Source organism: Nicotiana tabacum, chromosome 19, assembly GCF_000715075.1.
Source record: "Nicotiana tabacum cultivar K326 chromosome 19, ASM71507v2, whole genome shotgun sequence".
Classification (NCBI taxonomy): Eukaryota; Viridiplantae; Streptophyta; class Magnoliopsida; order Solanales; family Solanaceae; genus Nicotiana; species Nicotiana tabacum.
Window position 1 is genome coordinate 44,204,619 of NC_134098.1, and position 18,252 is coordinate 44,222,870.

Sequence of the window (18,252 nt, forward strand, 5' to 3'; positions counted from 1 at the left end):
TGTAGTTTTTTGATTTCGATACATTGATGGATTAGTTATGACTTGAGGAGGAGGACATCAGGGGTAACTCGAGCAAGGAATTTGATGGATGTATGTTACATTTTGCCTTATAGATTTATGGAGGTTGTAGGATGACTCAGATTTGATATTCATTTGTGGATGTGATATGCAAGGGAAAGGATTCATTCGGTTGCTTCTTTAGATTATTCATGTGCTAACAGAGCACTAGTCATTCGGCTTGTTTGACTACAGATTCGAGACTAGGTCAAAGTAGGTGACTCTCAAGGATGGTTTCGGTGGGTTCAAGATTCTAGGTGTGGTACCTAAGGGATTTTCGGGTTTCGTGTGGCTAAGGATTTAGAATTGCATCGAATTATGAAGAGACTTTGAGTATCTCTATATCATTATCGGGTCTGCGATGTAGTGTTAGAGAGATAGAAGAAACAACTTCGGATTCAAAGAAGATCTATTAGGAACGGGTGCATCAGTTAGAGGTACTATTGAGTGCATGAAATGGTATACAATAGCTTATAGGTATTAAGGTGACATGGTCTTGTGATTTGGGGTTCACTCGGGATGAGTGTTGATTGAGATTTGTTGTGTGGTGGGAAAGAGAGTTGTTATTTTGAAGGCAAGTCAAGAGGAAATCTGAAAACGTTAAATTTTAGTAGTGGCCTGGATCAACATGGTAAGAGAAACAATCGGTTCCTTTGGTATGATACAGTTATACAGGTGTTATGGCAAAACCTGCAGTCTTGGCAGTCTCCATCATTTGGTTGATTTAGAGGGATTCAAATATGATGGCTTGGTTATGTGCAAATGGATCCCAAAAGAGTTATGGTTGTTTAGACCACGACTTGAGATTAGGATTTTATGCTTATGGGGAGTTGGTTATGTGTTGCGATTTTTCTCCTGAAATGAGCTAAGTGAAAGGTTTCTAGCCGATGAAGTACTTATTCTACTGATAATTCAGGATTTATGATGGGATTCTTTTATTGTCGCATGATAGCATGAGAGATGCGGTGAGCTGTGCGGAATTGGGATTGAAGGGTCAAGGTTGAGGTTCAATTTTGATAAGGATGTCACAAGTTCAAGGTGGCAGGGGATATTTTAGATGTTTAGAGTATGCTGGCACTATTTTTGTGTCGCCTGAGAATGGTGTGTTTCGTGGAAGAGGTATTATGTTTTGATTTACGGATACTTGACTAGCACTATATAAATAGCATGGTTGGTAGCCATTGATGTTCAGATTTTGTTACTTGGTGCGGAAGGTTGTGGGAGTATCCACAATGGGAGGATTGTGTAGCTGTGACGTGTTAGTCATTTAAGTGGGAAAGATTGAGATCAGGTATGGAGATTCCGGTAATACTGCAGATTGAAGAGTATATTTCTGAGAGGCAGACTATTCCTCTGGTTGTGGAGTATGGAAGTTTGTTCAGGGTTCGACAGTTGATTGTACGTGTCATGAATAGGGTCATTGTAAATCTTTGGAAGGATATTTACCTATTTTGAGATGATCAGAATCAGTTTGGAGGCTCATTGGTAGGCCTAATGTGAATGTATATTTTACACTAGATTAGATCTGACTATTTAGCGCAATATTTTTCCATGGAGGAGTTATCAGGTACAATGGATGTTATTCATGCCATCATCTATTTCATGATATGCAGGTTGTGAGGCGCCTTGATTACTCACACGTAGGTGGTGGTCCTGTGTAGGCCTTGCGGTGATATACTAGCAAGATGGCTTTCAAGATGCTGATTTTTTATTGCACCTTCGTTATGCTTGGCCATTTTCATAGCGCATTATGCTATCCGTCTCCCTAGGGTTATGCTTATGCACTTAGTGTGCTTGTTGTTATTGATGTACATATGTCTAGTGAGTACGGGTATTTTGACTCGATAGGTATTCCCATGCAGATTATTATAGGTGGACAGGGTGGCACGCCACCATGAGTATGATGTTTGAATCGGGTTGCATGCCGCAACAGTATCATGTGTGGATCGGGTTGCACGCCACAATGGTATCATGAATGGATCGGGTTGCACGCTGCAACGGTGAGATCTTGTGTACAATTCCTTGTACTTATCTTGTGTATTGCTTTTCCTCTGTGAGATAGATTCATAGCATTTGTTTGGTTGTTTTATTCGTTACACGGGCTGGATAGTTCTAGTACTAAAGTTTCCTTTTCTTATTGGTAATATTCGAGTTGTGGCTTATTGGTGCATGGATCGCGTCGCGTGAGATTTTTATGGTGTTTGATATGGCATGTCAGTTAAGCAGCGTGTACTGGGTGAGACAAGGTTATTAGACCTGGAATCAGTACAACAACAACATACCTAGTATATTCCCACATGTGGGGTCTGGGGAGGGTAGTGTGTATGCAGACCTTACCCCTACCGAGTGAAGGTATAGGTTGTTTTCAATAGACCCTCGGCTCAGAATAAGAATAAGTAGAAGGAGAAAAGAAGAAGAAAAATAAAGAAGGAGAGGGGAGAGAAGGGGGAAAGAAAAGAATAAGTAGTACCAAAATAGTAACAACAGGAGATTAAGATAACTGAAACAAACTAAACAACAAGATGTAATATAGATCTGAGAAATAGGAAAGTACAAGCAAGCTACTAGTACTACTTGAAAGAAAGGAGGTGGACCTAGAATCAGTATAATCAGATTTTTAAGAATATCGTTAATCAGCTCAGAATCTGGTAATGTTTCTTTTCGAGCAAGAGAACTCCATGATTTTTTGATTCGACGGGTGGTTATGAGTTGTTGCGCATCTCTTTCATCATTGCAGTATTGCAAGGGTTGGAACAGGGTTTTTATGTATCATGAGGTATATTACCAATACCGGTTTTGGTAATGAGCAGCTATGGTGGTTAGAAGATATTTCTATGGGCATATGAGTTATGAGGTACATCGTATTGTTACATCTTGGGTGTATAATTATACTTTAATGCGGCTGATGGTGCTTGATACACTGTATGTACTAAGAATCGGACCTTATAGGAAAATTCGGATGTTGAAATTTGGTTCTAAGGCTGGTGGGCTAAGGTCGTAGGTGGGATTTTCAGTTGGAGGTGTGCTAATGTGCTTATATGGATTGAGGTGGAAAGATTATGTGCATGATGAGTTATACAGTGATTTGGCAGCTTGGAAATGACTTTTGGCACGTTCGAGGACGAACGTATATTTAAGTGGGGCAGAATGTAACGACCCAGCCGGTCGTTTTGAGCTTTAGCACTTTGTTCAGCAGTTTAAGACCTTGAGTCACTTTATGCAATATGACTTGCATGTGTAGTTGGTTTTGATTTTCGAGAAGTTCAGAGTTGATCGAGAAGAATAATTTTCATTTCGGAAGCTTTAAGTTAGAAGAATTGACCAAGGTTTGCCTTTGACTAAACAAACTAAGAATTGGGATTTTAAGGTTCTTATAGGTTCATAAGGTGATTTTGGACTCGGGCGTATATTTGGGTTGAGTATCGGGTGGTCCGGGAACCATTCGATGCTTATTGTCGGAAGTTGCATTTTGAAGATTCTTGAATTTGCTAAGTTTGACTTGGAGTGGACTTTGGTATTATCGAACTCCAGGTGGTATTCCGGGACCTTTGATAGGTCCAGTTAGTTGATCGAAACTTATGTGTGAAGTTTGGTCGTGCTCCAAAATGGCTAAGTGTGATTCGGACGCATTCGGTGAAGTTTGAAGGTGTTAAGAGAAGGGTTTTGATTCTTGGTTTTGATGCTAATCGTGGTATTTTTTAGATAAGTTTAGATAAGGTATGGGGGCTTGTTGGTATGATTGAAAGGGGTCCCGAGGGCCTCGGGTGTATTTCGGGATTATTTCGGACTATTTCCCTTTGATTTGCAGTTGCTGATTTCTAGTGTCTTTGGAATGCATCGCGATCGCGGGAGGTGAGTCGCGATTGCAAGGAGTGATTTAGAGCACGAAGCTTCTTTTCTTCGCGATGGCAGGCATAGCTCCGCGTTCGCGTAGTGTGCTTGGTGTCCTTGGTTGGAACTTTGAGTTCGTGTGTATGGGTTTGCGTTCGCATAGGGTTGAAGTCAGGCTAGGGGAGAGTTGGTCTTCATGAACGCAAAGAGGTTTCACATTCACGCTAGGGAAGTTGTTGGCATTTTGATATCGCGGAGTAGCAGACGCGATCGCAGTAGATTTGTTTGGGTAACATAGGTATTTTACTTCGCGATCGCGAGGTTTGGGACCGAGATCGCGATGGATAACGTCTGGGCATATTATAAGTTTGCAAATCAGGAATTTACTCATTTTATCTCATTTCTCTCTTATTAAAGTGATTTTGAGCGATTTGGAGGAGTAATTTTCATCAGCTAATACAAGGTAAGTGATTACAACTTGTTGTGAGCTAAACACATCAATTATATATGGATTTAAACATGAAAATTAGTGAAAATTATGGGATTTTGAAAGAAAACCTAGAAATAGAATTTTTGAGTTTTAACCACGAAATTGAGAATGAAATTTGAAATAAATTATATATTGGAGTTCGTGTTGCTATGCGTAATATTTAACTTCGAGAATATTCAGAATCCGGTTGTGTGAGCTCGGGAGTTTACTTTTATTGACTTTCGTGTGGGGTTGAGGAATTATTTCTAATTATTAAATTATGAATCTTAGAGTATATTTTGATTGGGTTACATGCTTTTTGGCTAGTTTCTGATTGTTTGGCATTGGTTTGAGGTGTTAGAGAGGCGTTGGAGCCGATTATCGGATTTCGGAGCAAGGTAAGTCTCATATCTAACCTTATAAGAGGGAACTTACTCCGTAGGTGTTATACTTGCTACGTGTTATGTGTTGTGGGAGCTATGCACGTATGAGGTGACGAGCGTTCGTGCGTATGCTAGATTTTTTATTTTTCTAAGTACACTTAGACCTACCTGTTTAACTGATTTAATTTATGTGTTAGCCTGAGACTAGACTTGCATAGAGTATCGAGCTTTACTATTCCAAACACTTGGCACGCTATTTGATTAGCCACGAAAATTATACTTTTTCTTACGGATTACTCCTGCGTTGTACTTATTTCTCCGAAAGTTTTTTGATTTCATAGCTCGCACATATATTCGCGAGTTAGGATGATGACCCGTCAAAAGTTTCACTATTTTTTTTGGGATCGGGTTGAACGCCTTAGTACTACTCGGGATCGGGTCGTACGACCTAGGCAGTATTATGAAATATCTCTATGGATTGGACCATACAACTTCGGTAGTATTATGAGATGCATCTATGGATCGGGCCGTACGACCTCAACGTTAATATGGGAGCGGGTCATATGACCACAATGGGATATTGTACAATCTATCTTATGGGATCAGGTCGTTCGCCTCAGCAGAATTATGAGTAATATTTTGATGGGGAGTATGTGCATATATGAGTATCCGAACTCGGATTAGTTTATGTTTACACCTGACATTGGTCATATATATTACATTCTAGGTAGTATTCGATATTTGAGGATTTCGTATTTATTCTTCTGTTGAGAATCATGTTATATACATATACCTGTTTTCATTACTTTTATTTGCTATGCTTCATACCTATCTACTTTTGTTGTACTTTGATTATTGGATCACTTGTAAGTTTCGATGTCGACCCCTCGCCACTACTTCTTCAAGGTTAGGCTAGATACTTACTAGGTACGCGTTAATTTACGTACTCATTGTCGCGCCCCATTTTCTCGCGAAAGCGGGTTTCGACATGTGACAACCCTTTTAAGGGAGGTATTAAAAGAGAAGAGTCTCCACCTAACAATTTTTAAGGTGCGTTAGGACACCTATTTGCAAATAACTCTGTTTAACTAGTCTACGTCACCAAAGATCGGGTAAGGGCTCAAATTACCTTAAAGAGAGGGGGTTAGGCACTCTTCGAGGTCCACAACTGTGCTTCCCGACTGAAATTTAAACTATGTGGATTAGATGATTAAGCTAGGTGATCAAATGAGCGAGGAAAGGTATAAAAGTTGAAGACTTTATTATAACACATAATAGTAGATGATAAGTACAAATCTTAAAGATTACAAGTGTACAACTGCATTGGTCTATGTTAAATGACTAAGCGTAAATAACAAGCATATAAAGAAAAGGGGGGTCCTAAGGTTTTTATTCTAAAGGATCACCCCGTGCAATATAAATAATACTTCGCAACTCCCTAAAGGTAGGGGTTGCTCATATTATTCAGCGGGCACAGACTATCATCTCCTGCTACCCGATTACTATGTTGAAGTTGTTAAAGGCGTTCTAAGTCAATTCTAAACCGTATCTTATGCGTGCACTACCTGTCCCATACCTATGGTCCAGGAGGCTTTGGACCTACTATGAGGTGGTTCTAAACTCAACTTAGGTTGCTCAAAATAAGAAAGCTAGGTGACATTCAAAACATATAGGACTTCACGTAAAGACAATTAAAGGCCCAAGCTAGCCTCCACACATAGACACCAAATGCACGCGGCAGAATAGGAAGCAGATGGTTTCAGAATTAAGACTTAGAGTTCTATAGGCATGGTTTCTAGGTGATTCTGAATTCCAGCATCGTATGTGTAACGTTATTACTCTCAATGGCTTAGGCGAGGAGGCAGTAAACTATTTGTAAACTTAGAATTATTAGCGCTGATTTTATAAATATGCATCTAGGCAGGTGACATTGTCCTATAGGCATGATTTCTAGTAGTGGCATAACTAAGCAATGAAACAGTTTTGAGAGTCCAATATTAACAACGTTAATTTCATGAGTAATTTTAAGTGAGTGACAATATCCTATGGAAGGATTTCTAACAATTGACAATCAGACTTGATTTTTATAACACTTTATTCCTATAGGCATGTCATCTAGGCGGGGCAGTATAATAAAAACAACATAGGTAGGTTGATTAAAAGATTAGAGTCTTATAGTCATGATATCTGGATGGGGAGTACACTAAAGTAATAGAAATAATTGACCAATTGATTATTTGAAGTCCTATAGGCATGGTATCTAAGTCAACAAAAGCATATGTTATACATCCTATATGCATGCTGTCTAAACGCACAATAGTAATATAGAAGCAAGTATGGCAAATACTTGGACTAACGTGTTTGAACAATGTACAAGTGAGGTGTACATGATTCCTATAGCCATGATTTCTATTGATGTGCAGAAATAAAGCAAGTTAAACAAAATAGCACATAAAGCATGTAGACCCTATAGGCACGTTTTTTACTCTTTTATGCAAATATTAGAATACCCCAGCCCCCTTTCATTAATCTTCATATTATTCGTTATTACAAATTATTACAGATCAAATAAATAGTGTAAACAAAATAAGCAGTCATAAGCCCAATAGGACAGCTATAAGCCCAACATAAAGGAATCACAGATAATTGACACTCAAAAAGCAGGCAGGCTAGTGGGCATAAACCAAATTGACAAATACATTCGAATTCTAGGCAGACATCAATCGTCTCAAGAAGATTTAAGAAATTTAAGGTGATACAGGGACTCATGGCAGATGAAACTATGCAAAATTCAAAGTTAATATGAAAGTCAAGTAGCACTTAAGAAGGCTAGAATCCATTCAAGTTAAAATACACATAACAAGAGTATATTACATATGTTAAAGCCAATCATGTTCAACTACTAGAGAACATGGAACTGTAGAGCATTGTTAAGATAATAGAATTGTAGTAAAGCATACACCAACACAGTACCAGAGATTCATGAATAGCAAGGAAAACTGAATCATGCTTACTCACAAAAGTTCAAACAATATTGACACACAGAACACACATGTCATAGACAATCAGGAGGAAAATAGTTAAAATTGTAAAAGTCAGAGACACTAACTAGTAGAAAAGTTAAACGAGCAAAAGAGTGAGGAATTTAGAATATCAGTAGTGATTCAGTAGCAACAATTGAAAGAGGACAATGGAACCCCAAATCCCTGGTGCTTCAGAGTTCACAAGAGCCTCAAGAAGGGCTCTGAGCAGTGCTTGCACCGGAGGAGGTGGTTTAATGGTATTATGGCCTTGGCTTTCAGCCGACCAAGAATTCAACAGTTTCAGAAAATATTCGAGTATAACAGAGTAAGTGAGTGAGTGAAAGAGGAGAATAGTGAGAGTAATAGCAGTAATGAGGTCGTCCTGGAGATTCGGGGAAGGGATTATATAGTAGTCGAAATCAAATATCTAAACAAGGAAACATAATAAATCAAACATAAATAAGGAAGGAAGAACATGCAGAATCGTTTAAGAACCAAATTAGAAAAAGAATCAGGCAAACCCTAGTTTGACCGAATCAAAGATTGGCCGAAGATCTTGGTAAATCGGACCGATATAACCTTGTAGTGAGTGTATATAGACAAAATATTATCTAAATCTCGAAGGTTGAAGGCAATGGCACTCGATTTGGGAGATTGGTACTTGCCAAAATTGCGGCAAGTACTATATAACACCATGGTCTTGTAAGAAACAACGAGATAATCCATAAAAGGTAAGTAGATAGTCGAGAGAATCCATTACTTGATCGGATTTGGAGAAGATTGAGGAAGGCAGCTGCTAGGGTTTGTGGGGAGGAAGGTTCGAGAGGTTCTGGGGGTGGAAGAATGAGGGGAATGGTCTTTAGGGTTAGGGGTTTTGGGATATAAGGAAATGTGGGGATTTGTTGTGGGCCATTGATCATTTGAGATCAACGACCAGGGTCAAAGGGAAGCGAGGCGGGTTATTTAAACGGGTCGCGATCGGGTTCTTTATAGAGGGTCGTCTGATTTAGGCTTTAAGGTTATTGGGCTGGCTTGGCGTGTGGGCTAATGGATTGAGTCCGAAATTGGCTCCAAATTGGGCTAAATTAATTACACAAAAATTATAAAAATAATTTATACGAAGTAATTAAAAACTAAAAATATATTATTTATGTAGTAAAATTATTTAAAAAAAAATTTTAACATTATAAAAATATAAAAATGCTATTTGAACACAAATAATGTAGTAAAATATAATTATGCACATCATATAGGCTATTACTGCAAAATTATGTAAATAGCTTTAAAATACAAAGATAATTATATGAAAATGAGGTAAAATATTTTTAAACATATATGTGGATGAAAATAATAAATTCGGATGATTAAGTCATCACAAGATAATTTAAAGGGGTAATTAATATATATTCAAATAATTTAAATGCAAGAAAATTATTTTAAGGCTTTAAAATTATGTAATATTATAGAAAATACTTGTATGACTCTTGTAAATTGGTGATGGTGTAGGAATGATATTTTAAAAGCATATATGACCTTTATAAAAATATGAGGACAAAATTGGGTAACAACAACTACACATCTTTACCCGGGAATGATGAAAGAGTTGTTGGGTAAAGAAAATGATGACCAATTTTGTCCGAAGTGAGTGAGGAATGATGTATTTTGAAAAAATAGGGGTCGAACCCTAGTTCTTGAGTTTCCTACATATCCCTAGTTTTAGAGAATCAGGTCGTGTATATTTCTGGATCCAACGGCGAATGAAACCGATGGAGTTGTTATAAGAGTGGTCGTATGTTTCGAAAAGGATCTTTTGGATGCGATATTGTCATGAGTAACATATAATTTCAGGTGGAGCTATGGATTTGAATGTTATGGATGTATAAGGCAAGTATTTGAATGCTTAAAGAACATAGGGTAATCAATTGCTGATCATCGGTTACGTTTGAGGTGATTGAAGGATGTGAACGTTGTGAACGGAAATCAGAGCGAGAATCGCTCCTGTTTGTAGAACGGTTACCTTTTGAGTTTCCTACAAAACTTGAAACACAATGCACGCGAATATACGGGGTTATTGCAAAAATTTAAACATGATGCAAATTCCCTTCGGATCATGAGAGTTGTCTTTGGACGATGAGGATGATGTCCTTAGACTATGACGTCTTGGGCCATGAAGCGTATGATAAGGGATTTGCAGTCCATGAAATGGTATCCTCGGGCCATGAGAATGGTGTCTCCGGACTATGACACCTTTGAATAATGATATGCAATTTTAAGAGATCCTCAGGCCATGGCATGGTGTCTTCGGGTTATGAGGATGGTGTCTTCGGACTATGATGCATTCGGACAATGTGGCGATATTTCAGCCTATGAAATGCAAATATGCGGTAGTATCGATCGTTTGATAGAGGAAATAGGTGACGCTTAGTCATATGCGAGAACGAGATGAGACAAAGCTTAGTCTTGTATGAGGTGAGAGCATCGCTTTGCCCAATGCGAAGAAGGGAGACAGTACTTAGTCTTATGTAAGGAAAGGCAGTGCTTAGCCTTATGCAATAATGGAGACAGTGATTATCCTCATTCAAAGAATGGAGACAATGCTTAGTCTCATGCAAGAGAAGACAGTGCTTAGACTTATGCAATTATGAGGGCAGTGCTTAGCCCCATGCAAATAATGGAGACAGTGATTAGTCTCATACAATGAAGGCAGTGCTAAGCCTTATGCAATGATGGAGGCAGTGCTTAGCCTCATGCAAATAATGGAAACAATGCTTAGTATCGTACAAGGGAAGACAGTGCTTAGCCTTATGCAATGATGGAGGCAGTGCTTAGGCTCATGCAAAGAATGGAGACAATGCTTAGTCTCGTGCAAGGGACGACAGTGCTTAGCCTTATGCAATGATGGAGGTAGTGCTTAGCCTCATGCAAAGAATGGAAACAATACTTAGTCTAATGCAAGGGAAGGCAGTTCTTAGCCTTATGCAATGATGAGGGCAGTGTTTAGCCCTTTGCAGGAAGAGTAACGATTAAATGTGAGAGGGAAAATGATTCTTATCTTAACGCGTTTGTGCTTGGCGACTTCTGTTGGTATGAAGATAGTGATCTTGTTGTATGTATATATTTACGGACATTCATGTTATGTCAGTTGTGCCTGCAGCCAAAGAAAAATCGTGAGTTTTGGAGAGGGGGAAAAGTTGGTTTTTGCTCTCGATTCCTCGCTTTACATTTGCTCTTGTCTTAAGGTCCTGTTCGAGTCACCCCGGGTAACATCTGGCGACTATAGAAATTATCTGAGCAAGAAGTTCACACCTTACGAGGCCCGTTACTCTTTGTTAGAGCGCACCTGCTGTGCTCTGACATGGATAGCCCAGAAGTTGAGACATTGTTTCTGCGTGCATACACTACATATCTCATATCAAGTATGGATCCACTAAAATATATCTTTCGAAAACCCATGCCTACGGGTAAGTTAGCAAAGTGGCAAATATTGCTAAGTGAGTTCGACATCATCTATGTAACTCAGAAGGCAGTCAAGGGGCAAGCGTTGGCCGATCACTTGGCAGAGAATCTCGTAGATGAAGAATACGAACCACTGAAGACGTATTTTCCCGACGATAAGCTGTCGTTTGTAAGTGAAGATATTATCGAAGCATACGATGGTTGGAGGATGTTCTTCGATGGAGCAACAAAATTTAAGGGAGTGGGCATCAGAGCTGTCTTAGTATAAGAAACCGGTCAACATTACCCAGTATCTGCAAAACTCAGGTTCCCATGCTCCAACAATATGGCAGAATACGAGGCCTGCATCTTGGGACTCAGGTTGGCCGTTGACATGAACATTTGGTAGTCGGAGATTTTGATCTATTGGTACACTAGGTCCTAGGAGAATGGGCTACTAAGAACACTAAAATATTGCCATACTTGCACCGTGTACAAGAGTTGATCAAGAGGTTCACAAAGATAGAATTCAAACATGTTCCAAGGATTCAGAACGAGTTCGCAGGTGTATTAGCTACCTTATCTTCCATGATACAACATCCAAACAAGAATTTCACCGACCCTATCCCAATAGGAATTCGTAAGTAGCCAGCCTATTGTGCTCATGTTGAAGAAGAGTTCGACGAAAATCCATGGTTCCACGACATCAATGAATACTTGGAAAAGGGAGAATACCCAGAGAATGCTACACACACTCAGAAGCGCACACTTCAAAGATTGGCCAGCCATTTCTTTCAAAGCGGGGGAACTCTGTATAGAAGGACTACTGATTTGGGATTATTGCGATGTGTTGATGCCAAGGAAGCATCTAGATTGCTCAAAGAAATACATGCCGGAACTTATGGACCTCACATGAACGATTTTGTTTTGGCCAAGAAGATATTAAGAGCAAGGTATTTCTAGATGACTATGGAAACATACTGTATCAAATATGCTCAAAAGTGTCACCAATACCAGATACATGCTGATATAATACGAGTAGCCCCTAATAGACTCAATACAACGACTTCACCATGGCCTTTCTCTGCTTGGGGCATGGATGTCATCGGACCAATTGAACCCGCTGCTTCAAACGGACGCATATTCATTTTGGTGGCCATAGACTACTTCACAAAATGGGTTGAAGCCACGTCCTATAAGGCTCTGACTAAGAAGGTCGTAGCAGATTTTGTCTGGGATCGCATTGTTTGTCGATTCGGAGTGCCTGAGTCAATCATTATTGGCAATGCCGCCAATCTCAACAGTGATATGATGAAAGCTATATGTGAAACATTCAGGATCAAGCATCGAAATTCTACAGCATACATGCCGCAAATGAATGGAGCCGTAGAAGCCGCCAAGAAGAACATCAAGAAGATATTGAGGAAAATGGTGGACAACTACAATCAATGGCACGAAAAGCTACCATTTGCTTTACTCGGATACCGCACCACAGGTCGTACATCAACTGGGGCAACTCCCTATCTACCGGTCTATGGTACCGAAGCTGTTATCCCTGCCAAAGTAGAGATCCCTTCCTTAAGAATTATACAAGAAGCCGAGCTCAGCGACACAGAATGGATACGGAGCCGGTACGAACAACTAGCTCTCATTGATGGTAAAAGAATGAACGCAGTGTGTCACGGTCGACTCTACCAAAATAGAATGGCAAGGGCTTTCAATAAAAAGGTCAGGTCAAGGCAATTCATACGGGGGCAATTGGTGTTGAAGCGAATCTTCCCACATTAGGATAAAGCAAAGGGGAAATTCTCACCCAACTAGCAAGGCCCTTACATGGTTGACCGAGTACTAACAGGAGGAGCGCTTATACTTGCAGAAATAGATAGAGAGATCTAGCCAAAACCTATCAATTCGGACGCAGTCAAGAGATATTATGTTTAAGACTATATTTGCACTTTCTATTTGATTAAACCTGAACTACTCTTGACCTGATTCTCGTTTAAGAGGGGATACGTAGGCAGCCCCGTGGGTTCGGTCACATCATAATAATTTCTTCATTTCCCCTATGGTCAGAAACGGGGGCAAGATCTTGAGTTTGCTTGATTTCGTCATATTTAGAATTGCCAAGGAATGTACCGCCAAAAGTATGCATATAAACTGGGGCAGAATTTTGAGGAGAACCCTCAAAATCTGAGTTAAAGAGGTTGTAGTGTCTCAGAAGCGTGTCACAATCGCCAATTCGACAAAATTATTTGTTCTCATGCATTATCACATATTCCAAACACCCATATTTTTATATAAACGATTTATCACAAATGCATATTTTTTCGCTTGCTCTTTCCTCCCAGTTTTATCATGTTCTCCTAGAATGCAGCCAAAGGATCTATCCAACACGAACAGATAAAGCAACAGAGGTCTTCTTGGTTCTGGCGGTACCAACGCATGCGATTTAAATAAATACTCTTTGATTTTGTCAAAGGCTTTCTAGAATTCTTTAGGCCAGCTTGTTGCAGCATCTTTACTCAGCATCTTGAAGATCGGCTCACATATCACCGTTGATTGTGCTATAAAATGGCTGATATAATTGAGGCGTCCTAGAAACCTCATCATATCCTTCTTATTCTTTGGCGGTGGCAAGTCCTGGATAGCTTTGATTTTTGACGGGTCTAACTCAATACCTTGGTGGCTGACGATGAAACCTAGCAACTTTCCAGCAGGGACTCCGAAGGCACATTTTGCAGAGTTCAACTTCAAAATTTTCAAAGTCGATCAAAAAACTTCTTTAGGTCTGCTATATGTTCTGAGCTCCTTTTGGATTTGATGATAACATCATCCACGTACACCTCTAGTTTCTTATGTATCATATCGTGGAAGATAGTTGTCATGGACCTCATGTAGGTGGCCTCAGCATTCTTCAAACCAAACGACATCATTTTGTAACAATATATCCCCCATGGTGTGATAAAGGCAGTCTTTTCGACATCCTCTTCGTCTATCCAGATCTGATGATATCCCGCGAAGCAATCCACAAAATATTGGAGCTCATGCTTAGCACAGTGGTCGATCAGTATGTGTATGTTAGGCAGTGGGAAATCATCCTTAGGACTTGCTCTATTCAGATCTCGGTAATCGACACAAACTCTAACTTTCCCATCTTTTTTCGAAACTGGCACAATGTTGGCTAACTAGGTCGACTATTCGACCACTCAAAGAACCTTGGCTTTGATTTTCTTGGTGACCTCCTCTTTCATCTTCAGACTCATATCTGGCTTGAACTTTCTAAGTTTCTGCTTTATCGGTGGACACATGGGATAGGTAGGTAGCTTGTGAGCAACTATGGATGTGCTTAACCCAGTCATATCATCGTAGGACCATGTGAAAATGTCCTCATATTCCCTTAGGAACCTGATATACTCTTCCTTTTCTAACGGTGATAGATGAATGCTTATAAGAGTTTCCTTAACTGTTTCAGAATCCCCTAAGTTAACGGCCTCAATTTCCTCCAAATTAGACTTTGGTTTGTTTTCAAAGTTCTTTACTTCTTTGACAATTTCCTCAGGTATTATATCATCTTCCAGATCTTCCGAATCACTATCCTTATGTTGCGTTGTCTCATTACATGTCACAGTCATAGGTTCATCAAGGATATGTAATAATTATGCTGAAAAGAATGTAGAAAGATAATAATAAATACGAAAAATAATAATGCATTAATAAAACTTTAAAAATGTCAACAAATACAACTCGATGGCTCGAGTAATTATTTCAAAACAAAATACTAAAAATGTCATAAATGCTCAATTTGCCAGGCTACCCAGGAACTCGGCGAGCCCGGGATGGTGCCGCGGTCCAGTTCTTGAGAACAGCTCCTTCTCCCACTGTCTGAATGGTAAGGTCTTCCTCATCTTCCTCCTCAACAATTGCACTACAGTCTATGTCTTCTTTATCCAGAAACAGCTTCCTCATACCGGCCAAAATCTCATCTTCCTCGGATCTCCACATTATGTCAGCCTGACGGAACGTCTGGTGCAGAGGTGGTATAGGTTGTTCCAGCGGATAATAATGGGTGCGCCATGTCGATATCCAATCATGATGTTCTTGTATGGTATATTCATACCCGAGTCCAAAGGTCATTCCATGATATTGTGGTTGTATGGGTTTAGTGATTGCCCGAAGCTTTTTGCCAAGACCTTTGCCTGGTTCATATCCCGTCCACATCAATATGCTTTATATTTATTTGCTCCACCATCGATCCTTTTCAATTGCATTCACCCGCTCAATGTGGTGATATGTTTCTCCGCCCAACTTCCTCATGTTTTCGATGACTGGAATAGTCTGGCTGGTGTAGATAGGGTTGCTTCCGTCTCCATGAATGATCACCTCTTAATGATTCCACTCAAACTTCACAACCTGGTGCAGAGTGGAAGCCACTTCCCCAGCTGCATATATCCATGGTCATCCCAACAATAGGTTGTAAGTAATAGATATATCTAGCACTTGGAACTCAACATCAAACCAAATCGGACCCATCTGTAGATCAAGGTTGATTTCCCCGATAGTGGCTTTATGGGATCCGTCGAACGCCTTCACATTCATGCTTCCCATCCGTATCTCGTGCAGGCCATTACCTAATCTTTTCAGAGTAGTCAGTGGGCACATGTTCAGGCTTGAGCCTCCATCTATCAGGACCCTGGCAATGAACTTGTCCTCAAATTGCACTGTGATGTGCAATGCCTTGTTGTGACTCAACGCTTCTTGCGGTAACTCGTCTTCGTGGAAAATAATTTTATGACTCTCCAGTACCTGTCAGATCATGTTATCCATCTCTCCACTAGTGATGCCGGCGGGTACATAAGTTTCGCTTAACACTTTCATCAAGGCATTCTTGTATGCGTCTGAGTTTTGCAACAATGATAAGATGGATATCTGAGCGGGGGTCTTGTTCAGGTGGTCAGCAACAGAGTATTCCCTTGCTTGTATCTTCCTCCAAAGATCACCAGTGCCAGTTTCAACAACAGGCAGTTTAGGTACAACTTCTTTGCTCGTTCCTCCCAGATTCTCAGGTGTGTAAATTCTGCTAGTTCTAGTCATACCTTGCACGGCACTTGTTTCTTCCATTTTAGCTTTTTCCTTTCTTCTTGCTTCCACAACATAATCCCATGGGACAGTATCAGACTCGTAAGATGATGTGTAAGCTACCATTATAGTGAAGGTGTAGCTACCTCGACCTCAAATGGTGCCTGAGTTTGTACCACCACTGGCGTGAGGGTGACCGGAGATGTTTTGGGAGTGTCTCCTTCTCAAATGAGTCTGATGGACCCTTTCTGATCCCATTCCTCATCAGTTTCTATTACATTCACCCCCTCACCCCTGTGATCCGGGAGAGGGTTATTGCGGACATTCGGTGTAGCTTCCTTTGCTTTTATAACCTTAGTGTCGATCAGTGTCTGAATCTTGTCTTTCAACATGCGGCACTCTTCAATAGTATGACCCTTCATGCCTCAATGATAGGCACATGTTTTGTTGGGATTGATCCACTGGTAAGGATTCTCAGCAGCAACAGCAGGAATAGGGATGACGTGACTAACGGCCTTCACTCTTTCATATAGTTGGGCTATGGGTTCAGCAATTGGGGTGTATTTTCTCGGAGTTCTACGGTCAAATTTGGACATGGCTTTGGGTAGTTTTGGCGGGTGGGTGGAGGTGAATGGTAATATGCAGGTTGAGTGTTGTAGGTATGGTAGGTAGTGGCAGGGTATTGATATTTTAGGAGTGATGGTTGATATGTGGGTGGAGGTGTTTGGTATGTGAGGGGAGACTTAGGGACTTGGGATACCATCACAGCACCCATATCTTTATTGGTGGCTTGCAGCGCCTCGAAATTAGTCACCATCCCACTCTTAATTCCTTCTTCTATCCGCTATCCCAACTTGATGATGTCTGAGAACTTATGATTCTCGATGACCATCAACCTTTCATAATACTGCGGATCTTGAGCTCTAACAAAGAACTTGTTCATTTTTTCTTCTTCAAGTGCTGGCCTTACCTTTGCGGCTTCTGACCTCAAACGAGTAGCATACTCGCGGAAGGTTTCTGTCGGCTTCTTCTTGAGGTTTTGGATATAAAAAATGTATGGAGCATTCTCTGTGTTGAACCTGAATTTGTCGATAAAATCTGATGCCATACTTACCCAATTTGCCCACTTCTTTGGGATTTGACTGATATACCAAGACAGGGCATCTCCTGTAAGACTGCGCATGAACAGTTTTATGCGGATTTGTTCATTCTTACCTACTCCTACAAGCTTGTTGCAATAGGTTCTCAAATGCACCTTCGGATCACCAGTGCCATCAAACATTTCGAACTTGGGAGGTTTGTAACCCTATGGCAGTTCCACATCTGGCTAAATACACCGATCTTCATAATTCATACCTTCAGCGCCTTTCCCACCTTCAACACTCTAGACTCACCTTGTAAGTTTCTTGAGTTCCTCTGTCATGTTTCGAATGAGCAGGTCCTTTTCAGTCAGTTCAGGTATGTATAGGGTTTGCTGCGGGGTATGGGGTAAGGTTTTCACATATATCGGATTGCTTTGGTGAGTTCCTGAAACTTGGGTATATGGGTGGTCGTTAGCTAAATTTTGGGGATCGGAAGTAGGTTGCGGTGCATTTTGGGGAGTGTGGTAAGTAGCGGTTTGTGGGTATTGAGTTGGACGATGGTGATGTTGTTGAGGGATTTGCACTGGCGGTGTGTTAAGGTTCTAAGGAGGTGCGGGATTATGATACTGGTGTGATGCGAGAGGATTTGGATATATGGGTGGTGGATTTTGGTTTTTGTGTGTTTTGTGGCGGTGTTTGGTTTTGGGTAGTTGGATTTTGCTGGTTGATGTCGGGGACATTGAGAGTCTGGGAAAGGTTTGCCAGATTTTAGACCTGCTCAAGTTCGCCCTGTAACTCAAAGATTCTCTGCTCCAAACATAAGACCAACTCATTCTGCCCTGGGGTGCTTCTACCATCTGAAGTTTCAACATTTTCCGCCACAGTAGAATTACCTT